The sequence below is a fragment of the Xyrauchen texanus genome, chromosome 49 (assembly GCF_025860055.1).
Source record: "Xyrauchen texanus isolate HMW12.3.18 chromosome 49, RBS_HiC_50CHRs, whole genome shotgun sequence".
NCBI classification, from domain to species: domain Eukaryota; kingdom Metazoa; phylum Chordata; class Actinopteri; order Cypriniformes; family Catostomidae; genus Xyrauchen; species Xyrauchen texanus.
This window is the reverse complement of record NC_068324.1, coordinates 11,120,341-11,141,077: the sequence shown is the minus strand read 5'-3', so window position 1 is coordinate 11,141,077 and position 20,737 is coordinate 11,120,341. Positions and strand designations below refer to the sequence as shown.

Here is a 20,737-nt window from a genome sequence, read left to right as displayed (position 1 = left end):
CGAGAGAGAAGAGAGATCCTCAGACAACTATGCAGCGATACACCGCAATGCCGCGCAATGGCAGCATGCTCCTCCGCCTCCTGGCGAACGGTTCCAGTACCACCGGATCATGTGTCCTCAGCGTTGAGGGCTCTCTGATGGTGCGTCTTCCTTTAATCCCAGGTTTTGGCACCAGTGTGGCAGAAAGCTTCTCAGAAAGGAGGAAGCATAAACTGTGTTATCAACCAAAAAGACTTTTAATTCAACAAAACACAATATAAAATTGATTTTCAGTATAAACAAAATGCACGTCGACAGTTCCGTGTGTGTCTCTCTCTCTCCCTCTGGCATCTCCGGCTCCTCCTTATCTCTCTGCGCCTGGCATGCACCCTCTCGGCCCGGCCATGCACTCCTCCTCGTCAAATAGACTTTGTCAGTTCAAACCAGTCAGGCCATTCTCTGTTGACCTTTCTCATCAACAAAGCAATTCCATCCACAGAACTGCCGCTCACTTGATGTTTTTTGTTTTTGGCACCATTCTGAGTAAATTCTAGAGACTGTTCTTCGTGAATATCCCAGGAGATCAGCAGAAATACTCAAACCAGCCCATCTGGCACAAGCTATCATTCATGGAAGCGCAGTGTAGTTCTAGTGAGAAGACTAGCAGCTGTACATCACATCATTAGCTGGGTAATTCCTAGCCAATCGCATGTAAGCCATTGCTTGATAAGTCTGCTCACAATCTATCACATTGCTGTTTCAGTGTGCTAACACAGGCAAATAGACACGTTTCAACCTCTACAGGCCACAGCATAACCAGTGCACAGAACATCTCTGGAAGCCCACCTTCCCTTTCCAACGACGTCGTCACTTCATCTCAACTTCTGCCAACAAGGTATTGCACGACAACATTGCCATTATCGTATGGCGTTATGTATGCTGTTCATTTGGCAAAGATAACCATCAAACAACTTTTCCCTCGCCGGAGGGTTTTCATATCAAATGTCTTTCAACGAAGGGACTGCACACAACTTCACCATTATCGTATGGCTTTACACACGTCGTCCACCTTCGGCAAAGATACCCCAAACAGCTTTTTATATCAAATGTCTTTCAACGAAGTAACTGCACGCAACGTCGCCATTATCGTATGGCTCAACACACATTGTCCCCTTCGGCAAAGATACCTCAAACAACTTTTCCCTCGCTGGAGGGTTTTCATATGAAATGTTGTTTTCTTTCAACAAAGGGATTGCATGCAACGTCGCCATAATCGTATGGCTTTACGCATGTTGCCCACCTTTCGGCAAAGATAACCATCAAACAACTTTCCCTCACCGGAGGGTTTTCATATCAGATGTCTTTCAACGAAGGGACTGCACACAACGTCACCATTATCGTATGGCTTTTCATACGTTGTCTACCTTCGGCAAAGATACCCCAAACAACTTTTCCCCTGCCGGAGGGTTTTCATAACAAATGTATTTCAATGAAGGGAAAAAATCACAATCGAGGACAAAAAGAGGAAACGCACAGGGACTAAATCAAACTCGAGGACAAAAAAAAACTGCTTTCCCATCGCAAAGGCTTCACACAACCATGCCAGAGGTATTGCAATTTCATGTCAATTCTGATGCTCACATCCCTTATTTTCTCCTTCTCCAGAATGAACACAAGACCAGGTTCGTACCAAACTGGATCATCTCTTTTGGGGGTAGTATACTACTTTCTCTCTTTTTGGGAGTAGGCTCCTCGCCCCTGCCTCCTATCTCCGGCAGGACATGACGGTTCCGGGTACAACTCCCTCGGACCGCCGGATGGGGCCTACGCCAAAGAGAGAGACATTACTTTCTGTTTTACATTTATCAAATAAATGGCATCTTAAACTTCACTCAAGCCTGCGTATCTTCCCGATAGAAATGTGATTATCTAATCAGCCAATCATGTGGCAGCAGTGTAGTGCATAAAATCATACAGGTACAGGTCCGGCGCTGCAGTTAATATTCACATCAACCATCAGAATGGGGGAAAAAGTTTGATCTCAGTGATTTGGACTGTGGCATGATTGATGTTGCCAGATGGTTTGAGTATTTCTGTAACTGCTGTTCTCCAGGGATTTTCACACACAACAGTCTCTAGAATTTACTGAGAATGTTGCCAAAAACATCCAGTGAGCAACAGTTCTGTGGACGGAAATGCCTTGTTGATGACATAGTTCAAAAGAGAATGTCTAGACTGGTTCGAACTGACAAAGTCTACAGTAACTCAGATAACCGCTCTGTTCAATCGTGGTGAGAAGAATGGCATAGGCCTGTTTTGGAGGCACGAGGGGGACCTACACAATATTAGGCAGGTGGTTTTAATGTTGTGGCTGATCTGTGTACATGAGCAGATATAAAATTTCCAGTTTTTCAACCATTCTTTCCACACTGACAGTTATTTTCAGTTGTAGTATGAGAAAGTCTCTTGGCATCGTGCTGCTGCTATAGCAACCTATATACAGGTGAAAATCGAAAAATTAGAATATTGTGCAAAAGTTCATTAATTTTAGTAATTCAACTTAAAAGGTGAAACTAATATATTAAGTAAGATATTTCAAGCCTTTATTTGATATAATTTTGATGATTATGGCTTACAGCTTATGAAAACCCCAAATTCAGAATCTCAGAAAATTAGAATATTACATGAAATCAATAAAAAAAAAAGGATTTTAAATACAGAAATGTTGGCCCTCTGAAAAGTATAATCATGCATATGTACTCAGTACTTGGTTTGGGCCCCTTTTGCATTAATTACTGCCTCAATGCGGCGTGGCATGGATGCTATCAGCCTGTGGCACTGCTGAGGTGTTATGGAAGACCAAGATGCTTCAATAGCTGCCTTCAGCTCTTCTGCATTGTTTGGTCTCATGTCTCTCATCTTTCTCTTGGCAATGCCCCATAGATTCTCTATGGGGTTCAGGTCAAGCGAGTTTGCTGGCCAATCAAGCACAGTAATACCATGGTCATTGAACCAGGTTTTGGTCCTTTTGGCAGTGTGGGCAGGTGCCAAGTCCTGCTGGAAAATGAAGTCAGCATCTCCATAAAGCTTGTCTGCTGTAGGAAGCATGAAGTGCTCTAAAATGTCCCGGTAGACGGCTGCGTTGACTCTGGACTTAATAAAGCACAGTGGACCAACACCAGCCGATGACATGGCTCCCCAAACCAACACAGACTGTGGAAACTTCACACTGGACTTCAAGCATCTTGGATTGTGTGCCTCTCCATTATTCCTCCAGACTCTGGGACCTTGGTTTCCAAATGAGATGCAAAATTTGCTCTCATCAGAAAAGAGGACTTTGGACCACTGAGCAACAGACCAGTTCTTTTTTTCTTTAGCCCAGGTAAGACGTTTGACATTTGAAGCCCATGTCCAGGACCCGTCTGTGTGTGGTGGCTCTTGATGCAGTAACTCCAGCCTCAGTCCACTCCTTGTGAAGCTCCCCACACATTTGAATGGCCTTTTCCTGACAATCCTCTCCAGGCTACGGTCATCCCTGCTGCTTGTGCACCTTTTTCTTCCACACTTTTCCCTTCCACTTAACTTTCTATTAATGTGCTTTGATACAGCACTTTGAGAACATACAACTTCTTTTGCAATTACCTTTTGAGGCTTTCCCTCCTTGTGGAGGGTGTCAATGATGGTTTTCTGCACAACTGTCAGGTCAGCAGTCTTCCCCATGATTGTGAATTCAACTGAACCAGACTGAGAGACCATTTAAAGGCTCAGGAACCCTTTGCAGGTGTTTAGCTGATTAGAGTGTGACACTTTGAGCCTACAATACTGAACCTTTTCACAATATTCAAATTTTCTGAGATTCTGAATTTGGGGTTTTCATAAGTTGTAAGCCATAATCATCAAAATTATATCAAATAAAGGCTAGAAATATCTTACTTTGCTTGTAATGAGTCTATATAATATATTAGTTTCACCTTTTAAGTTGAATTACTGAAATTAATGAACTTTTGCACGATATTCTAATTTTTCGAGTTTCACCTGTAGATATACTTGATACTGATTTCACTGTCTGAACAAACAGATCCGGTTACCTCACTTGCAAAATGACAGGTTTGTAGATGTGAAAACTAAACTGGATTTGTGTGCAGTGAGAACAAAGCCAAAGAGTGTAAGGTATAGGGATTTGTTCTGGTGAAGTTTACTCTCTTTGGGGAAGAATTATAAATCCATGGGCCACTAAAACACAAAATCATTGAGGCATTTATGATATTTCCCACAATTACAAAAACTGTTATCTAAACTAAAATGAACTTGGCATGAAAACTAGCACATTTTAAACATCAAATACAAGTGTCTTTTCCAGCTTAACAATGTCATAAGATTTCATGACTGAATCACAGAGATGACTGTAAAATGAACAGAAAATAAAACCACTCAAATAACATAAAATTTGATGATCAACATTGTTTTATGGTTAACCATTTCCTTTCGCAAAACTTGTACTGAAAAAAAAAACAAAAAAAAAGAATTTCAGGCCCTATTTTGTACCATTAATTAATCCTTAATCTTTGATCCTTAATCTCTTCCTGTGGGGTGATGGTCAAACAATGAGGTATTTGCATAAAAATGTTTCCTGCTTTAAAAGGAAGTTCATTAATCAGTGAACGCACATCTAAAACGGAAAGTAATACTGTGCATTTTTCCTCATCCAGAACTAAATTCTTTAACAGCCATGAACAAAAAACTGAACTACAGCACGTATCTTATGGTGACATTTTTCATGGCTTATTTGTACAACCTCCTTTTATGTTCAGCAATAACACAGTAAATTACATTGCATGTTTGAACACATGACCAGGGGTTCATTCGAAGTTACATTTCATATTAAGATGACAAAAGCTGATTCTGTACACAGCAAAGGCATACAGTACCATTCTGTATACAGCTGGTGTCTAGAACAGCATTCCTTTAATAAAGTGAAACAATTAAATGACCTGTTGTGAAAATGGGCTTTTCTTCCTCTTGTAAATCTAACAGGGGGAAGTACAAACGCCAATCGTTCTCGCGACAGGGATTTGTCTAAGTGACCAATGAAATGCAAAACAGCCCAGAAAATTATGAAATTCCAGAATTCAAATCTTGGATTTAAATGTTCTCATTGTTGGGATCAGACAAGCTTGTGCAGGTTTGAGTACTAATCACTCTTACATTTGGCTGGTTTCATGAAGCTTTGTCTAAAACCAAGACCATGAGTTTGATTAATCTCAAACTAAACCCAATTATACATGCTTGGCATGTAACACAACTACTGAGCTACTTGATCCTGATGGCCAGAGATAATTTCTTTAAATGGTAAAAACGAACAAGCAAACATGATTTATTTTACGCAAATGCGAACAAGTCATTGCAGTGCTCCTCAAACATGGTCCTTCACATCAACTATAGGCAAACATGTTTGCCTTGCACAATGCATGCCAGGCTTATATGTTTTGTTCATGAAAAGCACCTTATGACAAGGTGATGGATCAGGATTTTTTGAAACGCTTAACCCCTTTAAGGGCAAAGCTCTTGGACACCCTGTTTTGAAGAACAACTATTTTGTTTTGTCAAGCTATGGCTAATCTCGCTTTTTATAAGCAGAAGAGTCGCTTTTCAAAGCTTCCTCATATTTATGAGTTTATCGTGAAGTTAACCTCAGGGTGTGATAGAGAGGAGGCTTTTTGATCACACAATTGCAAAAACAGGGGCATTCATCTCACGTTATGAGGTCTTAAAAATAAAATTGCAGAATTGGTTTTGGCAACGGCTTCAGAGTGCATTGAGAATGAAACCGTCAGGCGTTGCTTGCAGATTTAAAAGAGCTGGAAAACAGCAGTGTAGAGGACATCATATTTATTCAATTTGTTCATTGTTTGACAGGCCAAAATCAACGTGGATGAAAGAAGTTACAGCGCAAATAGGAGCTTTGTCCGCGGGTATTATGAGCTGCGGCTCCGCGTGCTGTTTGATTGCTTTGGAACATGCGCCATACAAAGAACTGTTCTCAGTCAAATTAGCCAAACCTTTACAACAAAAGTGTTTCCTGTTTGCACAGAACAAGAGTTGAGGGTCGGCACACAGAGAATCATTAAAATAACTAAGTGTGGCCAAATCAAACAGATACAGACTAATATCCTCATGCAACCTGTTCTCTGTCCTCCTAACAACATAGATTGGAGCAAAATGTTAATACCAACCCCTCCCCGCTTCGTGGTTGTGCATTGTCCACTAATAATGATTTGTGGCCCCCCGGTCTCGAAAGACAGCCTATGCCAATAGAGCGAGGAAGTTCACCAAACTCTGTTGACAGTGCTCAGAGACACAGAAGAATAATTCACTGTGCTGTTACACAACAAATAAGCAGAGATCTGAACACATAAGACGAGAAATATAAACTGTGACACGGTGAACTTTCACAAGCAGGAAATCAGCCAGTGGTCAAACATATGTAGAGATAAGAGCTTCAGCGCCAGGCTATGTTTGATAAGATCTTTAATGACAAGAAGGGAAAAATGCCTCTTTTGGCTGTAAATTAAGAAGAAAAATGAAATGTTGCAAGAGAGTACGCGTTTAAAAACATGAAATACACATATTCACTGACAGGAAAATATATGTGCTGAGACAGAAGACATGAATCATTCATTTTAGGTTGAAACAGGTTCCAAAAGCTATTAAATTTCAATTGCATTGTACTTCAGAACTCTGGGTATGAAATAGTGTGAACCAAATTATCAAGTACAGCTTGTAGACTTTTTCATGTTTGAAATGAAAGTGTGCTTTATTATCCAAAAGTAACAAATAACTTCACATCTTAATATACTGCGAATAAATGTCCCACCTCTGTTACCAATGAATGTTTCTAATGAAAGTCAAAGGGTTAGTTCACCCAGAAAGGAAAATTGTCACATCATTTACTCACCCTCATGCCATCGCAGATGCAAATGGATTTCTTTCTTCTACAGAACACAAACAAAGATTTTCAGAAGATTATTTCAGCTCTGTAGGTGCTCACAATGCAAGTGAATGGTGGCCAGGACTTTGGTGGTAAATAGTCTGCACTTATATAGCGCTTTTTTTAAGCTTAGAGGTTACCAAAGCACTTTACACTGTGTCCCAATCACCCATTCACACTCATACACCAATGGCGGCAGAGCTGCCATGCAAGGTGCTAGCCTGCTATTGGGAGCAACTTGGGGTTCAGTGTTTTGCCCAAGGACACTTCGCATGTGGAGTCATGTGGACCGGGAATCCAACCACCAACCCTGCGATTAGCAGCCGTCCCACTCTACCACCTGAGCCACAGCCGCCCCATTGAAGCTCAAAAAAGGAAATCAAGTCAGCATCAAACTCCAGTGGATTAATCCATGTTTTCTGAAATTATCCAGTTGGTTTTGGGTGAGAATAGAACAAAATAATTAAAAACATGTCACTGTACATCTTGACAAAATTCTCCTTGGCGATCATAAAATGTAATCGAACTTGAAATCATGATTGTTCGGTAGGGTGTACAGTGAAAAAGGATTTATATTTTGGTCTGTTCTCATCCAAAACCAACTGGAGCACTTCAGAAGACATTGATTAAACCCCTGGAGTCTTATGGATTACCTTTATGCTGACTTTATGTCCATTCTGAAGCTTTGAAGTCCTGGCCTCCATTCACTTGCATTGTATTGACCCACAGAACTGAAATATTCTTTTAAAAATCTTTGTGTTCTGCTGAAGAAAGAAAGTCATACACATCTGGGATGGCATGAGAGTGAGGAAATTATGAAAGAATTTAAATTTTTGGGTGAACTATCCCTTTAATGACTGTGCTGACGCAGCACCTGACCTGGTTTATTACAAATATCGCTGCAGTTTTGAGTTGAAACGTCCACTGAGGGGCTCTAAAAGCAAGTTACATGTTCTACCAAAAAGATAAACAAAACCGACCTCCATTGTCTCTAATCTAAACCTTTAACCTAAACATAACCAATAGTGTCATAAAAGCAAATATGAGATGACAGAGCATTATCCTTAAAAACCTCATCAGAATTTCTAGTTTTAAATTAACAAAACCGATGTCCCTAGCCTAAATCTTACACCTCTATCTAACCGATAGTGTCATAAATCTGTGCTTGAAGTAAGGCAGCTGTTCTGTGAAGAGATCACAGCCTGATCTCTTGGTCTTGTTTTTTTTTTTACATCAGGTGTTATTTTGAAAGCAAAAAGTAGGCTGAAAGTGAAGAATTTGTGCCACCAAACTTCTGCTTAAAAAGTGTCCTTGTGCCATATTTCTTTATACTTAAATACCACTTGGTTTAACATTTTGGCATTTCTTTGTCATTTAATTTAATTTAATTATTAAATTAAATGTCAACTTCAGTTGTACATTTTTGGGACACTGCAAGTGTGGTGTCCGAGTTAACTGACATGCCATAAAGGGAGTTTTGCTTTAATCCTGTCATTTGCCTCATGGCATTGACAAGCAGATGCAAGCTACATCCTGTGGCTGTCTCACATGTACAACTTTGATTTCTTTAAACTTTGTTTTAATATTTCAGTTGGGGGGTCAAATCAAATCACTTTTAGTGTCACACGACCGTATGCACAAGGGCAGCAGTGTGTGAAATTCTTGTGTGCAGTTCCGAGCAACATAGGAGTCATGACAGTGACGAGACATATACCAATTACAATAAACAACATATTTACACAACACAATTTACATATCTAATGTACACATAATTACACAACACAATAATAGTATACAATGTACAGTAAACAATACACACAATATAGAGTGCACATACAATAAAATTAAAAAAAGGGGGAAGAAGCTGTCATGTCGTCGGCTGGTGCGGGTCCTGATGCTGCGATACCGCCTGCCTGATGGAAGCAATGAGAACAGCCCATGACTCGGGTGGCTGGAGTCTCTGATGATCCTCTGAGCTTTTTTCACACACCGCCTGTTATAGATGTCCTGGAGGGAGGGAAGCTCACCTCCGATGATGTTTCTGGCAGTTCGCACCACCCTTTGCAGGTCTTTGCTGTTGTGGGCGGAGCTATTGCCGTAGTAGGCGGTGATGCAGCCAGTCAGGATGTTCTCTACAGTACTAGTGTAGAACCGTGTGAGGATGTGGTTCATTCCAAACTTCCTCAGCCATCTCAGGAAGAGGAGGCGCTGGTGTGCCTTCTTCACTTCTAATTTAGGACTAGGTTTACTTTTATTTATTTTTTATTTTTTATTTAAAGTTTGACAAGGCAGGATATTGCAGCACAAAAACCGTTACTTAAAGACCAATTAACCTTTCTATTGGCAAACACAACCTGAAAACATCTCACAGTCAAGTCATCAAGTACCATATATATGTCACTTATAAAACAGTTTTAGAGCACAAGGAATAAAAGAAAGTTAATGTCTTTTTGTTTTACTCCTGGGCACAACATATTCCCTATGTCGACAAAGTGAATAATTGGATGTTGGGGCCACAGGCAGGAAACTATTCAATGGCGATGAACTGTCCTTGAGTATGTTAGTGAGGGTATGTATGGTGGCCTCATCAAGCCTCTCACTCAGTAATGGGAGAGAAGAAGTCGGGATTCAACAGCGTTTTTTAACTCTCTCTTACGTATTAGAGAGACCATATAAAATTCAAATTCATTAAACCATTGGGTGAGAGACCTGCTCTCTTTGCAACACTAAGATAGTAGATCCTTGGACTTTGCAATCATATACTTGATGTGGGCGTCCCATGACAGATCAGATGAAATTTGAACTCCAAGCAATTTAAAGGTGGAGACTCTACTGATTACTTGACCAGAAATTACAGGAGGAGGAGAGAGGATGCTGTCAACTCTCCTGGCACTAATTACCATATCCATTGTTTTAGCTCCATTATTTTCCAGTGAAAATTCCTGTCCCCAATCTGCCACTGAATCCAAGGCCTAGAATGGTTCATTTGACATAACTTCTGAGATGGGTCATCCAGAATAAATGAAAACCATCCTATATTAAATCTGACAGTCTGCAAATTAGGCCTGGGGGATCATATTATTTTAAAGAGTTTTTGAACATATTCCTGAATGTTTCTCCATTGTGTTTTTAGGAATATTCAAGAACAGACAACGAGACAGGCTCAGTTTATATATATATACAAACAAAATGAAAAACCACAGGAAAAATGTAAACATCTCATTCAATTTGTGGTTGCAAAATGCATATTCACTAAACAGTCAAAAAAAAGCTTAAATGGATAGTTCATCCAAAAATAAAAAATCTGTTGTCATGTAATTCCAAACATGTAAGATTTTCTTCTTTGCAACACTTGAGAAGTTAAGCAAGTATTTTTGCCACAGTCACCATTCACTTTCAATATCATTTTTTCCATACAATGAAAGTAAATGGTGACTGATGCTAGCATTCTGCCTATCATCTACTTTTGTATTTCACAGAATAAAGAAAACCACACAGGTTTGGAAAAGATGGAACCCGTTTGGATCTTACTTTTCATTCAAACTTTGATTTAGATATAGGCAAATTTCTAATAAGCTCAACCCACCAATTTACCATAGTGACAATCTTGGCAGAGCTGTGGGAGTACCAAAGGCTGTGATAGACCAGGAGGCACAACAAACCATAAAATACCAGTGATGCCAGAATGCGAGGGTCCAGCAGTGACTCCACTAGGGGAAGAGTACCCATAGTCCAGTCACAACACAGTTCAGAGGGGCTGAGCCGCAGCCAGGTGTTTACTGGCAGGAGGTAGTTGAAGGTCAGCTGCCTGGTCGGGGTGGAGCTCAAAGCAACTGGATTATCAAACCTGATGAGAGATAGGAAAGAATTAATGAGTTCATACACCATTAAGATATTTCTTAAAAGCAGCAGTAGACCATATGGACAGGGTTATTGATGAGAGAAATCCAGATAAGAAGAGGCTGGTTTTCTATTTCACCAAATCAATTAATCAAATAGCTGAAAAATTGTTTCATTTGCTTTACTCATTTGAGAGTTTATTGGAGATTACGGGAACATAAATTAAAGTTCATAGATGTCAGAATGAATAAATGAGTAAATTACATAAAGAAGATAGTGACAATGTGGAGGTCAGAGTTTTGAATAGCTTAAAGCTGAAGTGTGTAAATTTGGCACTACTAGTTCCACCAAACCGAATTGCTAATTTTTTTTTTTTTAAGTTTGAATACGCCCCTGTCTTCTGCTGATCTAACAAACATATAGACATATAGTATGCCATTGGTTGAGTTAACGTAGTTGTGTGGGGCTGGAAGGGTCACTCAAAACAAACAGGAATTTTTATAGTACCACAGACACAATGTTTACAGTTTTTGAGAAAATGAACCAACAAATGGCTTACTTACAGTTGTCTCTGCATATTTAGCTGGGACAAGAGAAAGTTTTATGCACTATGAACTAACCATAGAAATGTAGAAAAAAAAAAAAAAAAAAAAAACAGTACTTGTTAATCTTGGTTAATGTTCATTTCAAAATATACTACATTTTTTTATTTTTAAAAAGTTGTCTGTGTTAACAATTGTATGCACTATGAATGAACTGACGATGAACAACTGTATATTGATAAATAAAAGCAGTCAAAAATATTGTTCATAGTTAGTTCATGACACCAACTTCCAAAAATATATTTTCCATACAGAAAACAAAGCCTGTTTTTAGGACAATTAAGATTTTGCATTGTGACATATACTGTAATAGACAAACAAGAAACTGTCTGAATTAGTTTTTCTAAATCATATGTTCTAATGGCATATGCTTAAAAGATTGTAGACTGAAAAACTTGAAGACGAAAATAAATTCTGCATATGCATGAATTTCTTTACAAAGCTAGAATTTAAATTACACAATTTTGCAATGGATGAGTTGGACTGAATAGTGAAGGAAAAGCAGCAAACAAGTGTCCAGCATTCATAGGACCTCCTTCAAAAATGCCAATATGAAATTACTATTATTCTAAAATGTAGGATAAAACAAAATTAAAGAAAAGGTAGAGGTGTCCAAAATGTTGACAAAATGTGTAAACCATTAAACAACATCATAAATGTAAGCCACTTCAACCAACAATTTCTAGGGTCTAAGTTCAATAGAAAGCAATGTGGAACAAGCTCCATGACAGCACTTTAACGCATCCAAGAACAGGTTCATTCAAGGTGATCTGAACTGCTGCAAAGAATTTGGCATGCATTCTGACTATATATGAGCTGACAACAATTGCAAAATTTAGATGTTTCCTAGCTATTTAAAAAAATTTCCACACACATTTTCAACATCTATGTTGATCTTATTTAGCCCATGACCATCATTCTGCAACGCATCATGTTCCACTTGCATGTACAAACAGAGAAAGTACAAAGAGTCCAAGCATGAACAATCTTTTTAACAGATTTAATGGGCTAGTTCACCACAAAAATGAAAATTCTGTTATCATTTAGTCATGTTCCAAACCTGTTTGACTTCCATGGAACACAAAAGGAGATGTTAGGAATGTTTTAGGAAAAAAAAGATTTGTGGCAAGAGGCCACTAACTGTGACTCATGTCTCTCAAAAAAGAATACAATTAAAAAAAGTTTTGATTTTACTTATTTTCCTTGAATCACAAGAATTTAATGCAGATGGCAGCTTTTACCACATTAAATAGCATTACTCCCTGGACAGTAATGATTGTGAACACCCATTATTTAACAGGAAATGAGAAAGCATTCTGATTTAGTTAAACCCGAAGGCAAACATTAGTTGTACTATTATTTAATTTATTATACATTTATTCATTTGGCAGAGGACTTTATTGAAAGCGACTTAAAGCGTATTCAAGACATGTAATATGTATGCATGTTTTCTGGGAACTTAACCCATGAGCTTGATGTTGTTAGCACAATGCTCAGTTCAGCTACACCAGTAAAGAAACAGACTTTTATTTTTCCAATCACTAAAATTCAATCCTTTAACTAAACAAACCTTCAAAAGGTAAAACTGCAGACAGCCTTGACATCAGCTTTCAGTCTTCCCAACACATTCTTTTGAGCATGAAACTAATATTTATTTAAAGTATTAAAAACCCAATAACACCCTTGGCACAACCCTATCATAAATCAAATCGCTAGGAATAAGAATGTTTTTGTTTTGGCTGGAACATTCCATCATTATCACAACATTCTGAAATACAACATAGGGATAAAATATACACTGGCTGCCAAAAGTTTGAATTAATGTACTGATTTTGCTCTTATGGAAAGAAATTGGAGTCCTTTTATTCACCAAAGTTGCATTCAACTGATCACAACGTATAGTCAGGACATTAATAACGTGAAAAATTACTATTACAATTTGAAAATAAAATTCAGAACTTCTTAAACTACTTCAAAGAGTTCTCATGAAGCAATGACAGCTTTGCAGATCCTTGGCATTCTAGCTGTCAGTTTGTCCAGATACTCAGGTGACATTTCACCCCACGCTTCTTGTAGCACTTGCCATAGATGTGGCGGTCTTGTCGAGCAATTCTCACGCACCTTACAGTCTAGCTGATAGCACAAAAGCTCAATGGGGTTTATATCACTCTTTTCCAATTATCTGTTGTCCAATGTCTGTGTTTCTTTGCCCACCCTAACCTTTTCTTTTTGTATTTTCTGTTTCAAAAGTGGCTTTTTCTTTTCAATTCTTCCCATAAGGCCTGCACCCCTGAGTCTTCTCTTTACTCTTGTACATGAAATTGGTGTTGAGCGGGTATAATTCAATGAAGCTGTCTAGAGACTAGAGACTCTGATGTACTTATCCTCTTGTTTAGTTGTACATCTGGCCTTCCACATCTTTTTCTGTCCTTGTTAGAGCAAGTTGTCCTATGTCTTTGAAGATTTGTATCTTGCATACTGTGGCAACTCGTAAACAAACACAAACACAATGTTAAGCTTTATTTAACTAACCAAATACCTTTCAGCAGTGTTTGATATAATTGCAAGTGTTTTTCTAGTACTAAATTAGCAATTTACTCAATTACCCAAGGATAAGGTGTTGAATTGATGGCTGTTGTCTAAATTTGATAAAAAATTTCTTTTTTCAAATAGTGATGGTGCTGTTTTTTACATCACAATACTTTGTGATCAGTTGAATGCCACTTTGGTGAATTAAAGTACCAATTTCCTTCCGAAACAGCAAAATCTGTACATAATTCCAACATTTTGGATTTAGAAAGTATGTTAATCCAGCATATTATGTCTCCAGAGAGCAGTGCGATAACACTACTACAGATGGTCGGAGACAGTCTGTGGATTATGTCTGGGGGATTAGAGATCACTTTTGTGACAAATCCAAAAGGATTTTTCGTACTGATCCCAATCAACTTCCAAGGTGATGATCAGACAAAAAGGAGGATGTCTAGGCATAAGGAATTCTTCTCTTTTATACAAAGCTTTTGGACTTTTATAGTTGCTTGTTTTGTATTAGGGTGGGTGGATTCGGTCACAATGCAAAAACCTCTTTAGTGCCTGTACTAGGGGCAACTGCAGATGGACTGATACATATTTATTTAAGCTTCACTGCATTGGTTGCTGGTTGGATACGGATTTGTAGGGCTGCAACTAACGATTATTTTGATAATGGATTAATCTTCAATTATTTCTTCAATTAATCAGATAAATAACAAAATATCCTGTATTTTATTCAAATGTTGTTTTTTAAGAAACAGAAATAATAAAGGGCATAAGGATTTGGATTGCTTTACTGTACTGAACGATTCTATACTCTCACAAAACTTTGAACGAAGCCTGAATCATGATAAGTTCAGTTTGAATTTATTATTACTTCATGGAAAGCAGTTCCTTTCCTTTAATTGTAAACTTAACAAAAAGTACTGTTCATTGAAGAGTAAAATGATCCATTGGGGACTGGGTGGGACAAAATTCATCACAGCAGACGGCAATGGTGACACTAGAGTAGAAATATTAATAATTCTGCCCAGCTGGACGTGTGAACTGCGAGGTCTGTGCACTTTGCTACTTTTTCATTCTTTTTGTGTCTTTAACTGGTGAGATTCGATACACCCTGCTACAGAATTGTTCTAAGAAGTCAACATGTCAAAGAATTCAAAATCCTCGGGCTCCGGAGATATTAAGACTTTGACTTTGTTATATTGCAGCCATTTGCTAAAATCATTTAAGTTAATTTTTTTCCTCATTATTGTACAGCACCCCATATTGACAGAAAAACACAGAATTGTTGAAATTTTTGCACATTTATTAAAAAAGAAAAACTGAAATATCACATGGTCCTAAGTATTCAGACCCTTTGTTCAGTATTTAGTAGAAGCACCCTTTTGATCTAATACAGCCATGAGTCTTTTTGGGAAAGATACAACAAGTTTTCACATCTGGATTTGGGTATCCTCTGCCATTCCTCCTTGCAGATCCTCTCCAGTTCTGTCAGGTTGGATGGTAAACGTTGGTGGACAGCCATTTTCAGGTCTCTCCAGAGATGCTCAATTGGGTTTAAGTCAGGGCTCTGGCTGGGCCATTCAAGAACAGTCACGGAGTTGTTGTGAAGCCACTCCTTCGTTATTTTAGCGGTGTGCTTAGGGTCATTGTCTTGTTGGAAGGTGAACCTTCGGCCCAGTCTGAGGTCCAGAGCACTCTGGAGAAGGTTTTCGTCCAGGATATCCCTGTACTTGGCCGCATTCATCTTTCCCTCGATTGCAACCAGTCGTCCTGTCCCTGCAGCTGAAAAAAACCCCCCACAGCATGATGCTGCCACCACCATGTTTCACTGTTGAGACTGTATTGGACAGGTGATGAGCAGTGCCTGGTTTTCTCCACACATACCGCTTAGAATTAAGGCCAAAAAGTTCTATCTTGGTCTCATCAGACCAGAGAATCTTATTTATCACCATCTTGGAGTCCTTCAGGTGTTTTTTTAGCAAACTCCATGCAGGCTTTCATGTGTCTTGCACTGAGGAGAGGCTTCCGTCGGGCCACTCTGCCATAAAGCCCCGACTGGTGGATGGCTGCAGTGATGGTTGACTTACTACAACTTTCTCCCATCTCCCGACTGCATCTCTGGAGCTCAGCCACAGTGATCTTTGGGTTCTTCTTTACCTCTCTCACCAAGGCTCTTCTCCCCCGATAGCTCAGTTTGGCCGGCCGGCCAGCTCTAGGAAGGGTTCTGGTCGTCCCAAACGTCTTCCATTTAAGGATTATGGAGGCCACTGTGCTCTTATGAACCTTAAGGGCAGCAGACATTTTTTTGTAACCTTGGCCAGATCTGTGCCTTGCCACAATTCTGTCTCTGAGCTCTTCAGGCAGTTCCTTTGACCTCATGATTCTCATTTGCTCTGACATGCACTGTGAGCTGTAAGGTCTTATATAGACAGGTGTGTGGCTTTCCTAATCAAGTCCAATCAGTATAATCAAACACAGCTGGACTCAATTGAAGGTGTAGAACCATCTCAAGGATGATCAGAAGAAATGGACAGCACCTGAGTTAAATATATTAGTGTCACAGCAAAGGGTCTGAATACTTAGGACCATGTGATATTTCAGTTTTTCTTTTTTAATAAATGTGCAAAAATGTCAACAATTCTGTGTTTTTCTGTCAATATGGGGTGCTGTGTGTACAATAATGAGGAAAAAAAATAAACTTAAATGATTTTAGCAAATGGCTGCAATATAACAAAGAGTGAAAAATTTAAGGGGGTCTGAATACTTTTCGTACCCACTGTACATGCTCAAGCTGATACCCCAGTTAGGGCCGCAGACCAGGGACTCAGTTTGGACAGTGCAGTCGAAATTCAGCTTTATGACTTTATGTCTGTAATGCTGCCAAAGGTCATGGCGGACTTGGAGGATCTTGCAGTAATACGTCAATCGATTACTTGATGGAGGCGAAATTCTCTGAGTTGGTCACAAGAATCGAGGATGTTGAGAAACGGATCAATTATCTGGAGACATCGGAGAGGGAGTTAACTGCTAATCTGCTAGCGGCCAAAGTAGATTTGGAACGCATTTGTGAAAAGTTGGAAGACCTTGAGAATCATAATTAGCAAAACAACATCTGAACTGTTGGAATTCCTGAGCATGAGGAAGGCCAAGATATGGTAAAATTCCTATATGAGCTCTTCCAGAGTCTGCTCAACATAACAGGTCATAAGCTGGAAATCAAAGAGTCCTGGCTCAGAGATCAGCAAAGGGAGACAGGCCAAGATGGACTGAGGAAGTCATGGTTTGTTCTCACATTGCCCCCAAGTGAGCTTGACTCAGTGAACATTCACTTGACTGTCTGAGGAAGCTAAGCACCTTTATGTTTGTCCTAGCACCTAGAGTTTGTTTTGTAGAGGAACACAATGGAACCTCCTTTGGTGAGGTTAATGTGCACGTTTTTCTTTTTTTTTTTTCCTGTTTGTTTGGTTCGGGGGAAGTTTGGGGTTTGACTGTTGCTCTAATGTTGGAATGTGGTGTTTATAATTTTATTATTGACACACAAACAATTTTTTCTCATATGTCAAAATGTCAAATGTTAATATGAGTGGACTGTCTCTCTCCACGTGGAATGTGAATGGGTTGGGGCACCCCATAAAAAGAAGGAAGGATATATCTCTTCTTAAGCTCTTGTGATCAGTAGGATCACATCAGCTAGAAATACCAAGGGTTCACTCTAAGCAAGGAGAGTCTGCTTTTAGCTATTATGCCAGCTGCAGCTGGATCCAGCTTCCAGAAGAGATCAGGTGTGCTCCTACAGTAGTCACATTCAAATCCAGACTCAAAACACATCTGTTTAGCTGTGCATTTACTGAATGAGCACTGTGCCACTGTGTGTCCGACTGTTTGTACTGTATTTAATTTTATTTTATATTCTAAACTGTTTCAATTATTATTATTTTTTTAAATTCTTATTTTAATCTCTTCCATGTAAAACACTTTGAATTACCATTGTATATGAAATGTGCTATATAAATAAAATTGCCTTGCCTTGCCTAATAAATATGATATAGTGTTTCTTCAAGAAACACATTTTTCCCTGCAGGAAGCTGAAAAATTTGGGAAGATATGGGCTGGACATGATTTCTTTAGTGCTGGCTCAAGTAAGAGCAGGGGAGTCATTATATTGATAAGTAAACATCTACAATTCAAATATTTTAAACATATTAAAGATAAATTAAGAAGAGTGATTATTGTTTTAGCAGAAAATCAGAGGCAAAATTTGATTTTGGCTAATATTTACACACCTAACACTGATGATCAGGCCTTTTTTTTATAGATCTTGAAGGGATGTTGTTAAAGGCTGAAATCAATGTTCATATGGAGACCAACTGGTCCTCATTATCCTCTGTGGGCATGGCTTGGGAGGCACTTAAGGCAGTTCTTAGGGGTCGGATAATACAGTATGCCTCATTCATCCAAAAATCCAAAGCACGAGAACTTGTGGAGTTGGAAGGGAAAATTAAAAGTGCCGAGGCATAGCTGAAGCGCCGAATGTCGTCTGATGGCCTCAGATAATTGACCCGATTGAAATACAGATATAATACTATTTTGTCACAGAAGATGGAGTTTTTGTTATTCAGGGCAAGACAGTTAAACTTTGATTCAGATTTAAGTTCTAATGAATATCTAGCTTTTGGCTAGATATATAAAGGAGAGCCTTTTTCTACCATTCCCTCAGTGAAATCTGCTGGTGGTGAAATTTTATCTCAGCCATTGATATTAATATGTTTTTAAAGAATTCTATCTTGATCTCTCTAGTTCCACATCTTCCTCTACTGATGAGGATATTAGAAATGTTGTGGAACCTTTAGAACTCCCTAAACTGACAAATGAGCAAAAAACAATTATCTTGATTCTGAGATAATTGAGAACCTTGAAGGAGCTTGTTGAGGTCATTAATGCCCTACCTACATGAGTTTTTTTTATCTTATTTTTTAGATCTTTTCCTACAGAGAACCTGGTGCTAAATGACTCATAGACGACCTGATTCTGGGTCATATGTATTTTATGCATCAAACACTACATTGACATTTAAAAAAGGGAAATTGTTAAATAAATTGTGCTCGGTCTCAGGAACTTATGGAAGATTACATCATAATAGCTTGTAATGTAAAATAATGAGCTATAATTACAATTACAGAGCAGGCTGCATTAATGCAATTATATGAATACACATACACAATATAGAATGCACAGTATACAATAAAATAAAGTATATATAAAATATACAGTTGGTAGTATTGTGCTGTATTGACATTCAGGCTGTTGGTTGATAGTAAGTTGCCAGTGTCTTGTTAAGAGAGAATATAATTTATTACAGTCTAGTGTTTAATAAAGTGTAGTGATGATATATTGATTGATTCAAAAATCTGATTTCTTGGGGGAAGAAGCTGTCATTGAGTCGGCTGGTGCAGGTTCTGATGCTGCGGTACCGCCTGCCTGATGGTAGCATTGAGAGCAGCCTGTGGCTCAAGTAGATCCTCCAAGCTTTTTCACACCACCTGGTATAGATGTGCCTTGGGAGGAGAGAAGCTCACCTCCAATGATGTGCCTGGCAGTTCGCACCACCCTTTGCAGGTCTTTGCAGTTGAAGGCAGTGCTGTTGCTGTACCTGGCGGTGATGCAGCCAGTCAGGATGCTCTCTACAGTGCTGGTGTAGAACCATGTGAGAATGTGGTGGTTCATTCCAAACTTCCTCAGCCATCTCATGAAGAAGAGGCACTGGTGAGCCTTCTTCACAATGGCCTCTGTGTGGACGGACCATGTGAGTTCCTCTGTGATGAAGATACCAAGGAACTTGAAGCTGCTGACTCTCTCCACCAGTGCTCCATTGATGGTGATGGAGCTGTGTTCTCTATCTTTTCTCCTGAAGTCCACCACAAGCTCCTTGGTCTTACTGACGCTGACACAAGTGTGTCAGAGTGTGCACCTCCTCTCTTTGTTTCATCACTGTCAGTGATCAAACCTACCACCGTTGTATCATCAGCAAACTTAATGATGTCATTGGAGCTGTGTGTTGCCACACATTCATGTGTGTACAGGGAATACAGGAGTGGGCTGAGATCACAGCCCTGTGGGGTTCCAGTGTTGAGGGTCAGTGATGAGGAGATGTTCCTGGCGCCAACCTGACAGGAAGACAAGGATCCAGCTGCACAGTAAGGTGTTTAAGCCCAGAGCCCGGAGTTTCACATCAATCTTGGAGGGCGCTATGGTGTTGAATACTGAGCTGTAATCTACAAACAGCATTCTCATATATGTGTTCATTTCCAGGTGGGAAAGGGCAGTGTGTAGTGTAGATGCAATGGCATCATCAGTGGAGCGGTTGTTTCGTTAAGCAAACTGCAGTAAGTCCAGTGAGTCAGGCAGGACAGAAGCATTTAGAGCAGTCTCTCAAAGCATTTGCTGATGATGGGGATAAGAGTGACTGGATGCCAGTCATTTAAGCAAGTGATTTTGGATTGTTTTGGTACAAGTGCAGTGGTGGACGTTTTAAAGCATGTGGGGACCACAGACAAGGAGAGGGAAAGGTTGAAAACGATATTCACCCGTCGAAAGGATCGGGTTACATCCGCTACAGAGACGAAGTGTGAACTAACCTCTGTAGTTTTGGCCACGAGAGCTCTCTCCGCAAGTGCGGTGTTATATCCCTCGAAATGAGCATAAAAAGTATTAAGCCCATCCAGGAGAAAATCTGTCTGTTGAACTGTCCTTCAATCTTGTCCCTCTACTGGCGTTTGGATGCTCTGATAGT

At 39.4% G+C, this 20,737-nt stretch overlaps 1 pseudogene; it reads right to left on the bottom strand.

Annotated features, from left to right (window-relative positions):
- The window catches only part of LOC127640267 (protein O-mannosyl-transferase TMTC3-like), a 95,535-nt pseudogene that overhangs the window by 36,318 nt on the left and 38,480 nt on the right, over positions 1 to 20,737 (bottom strand).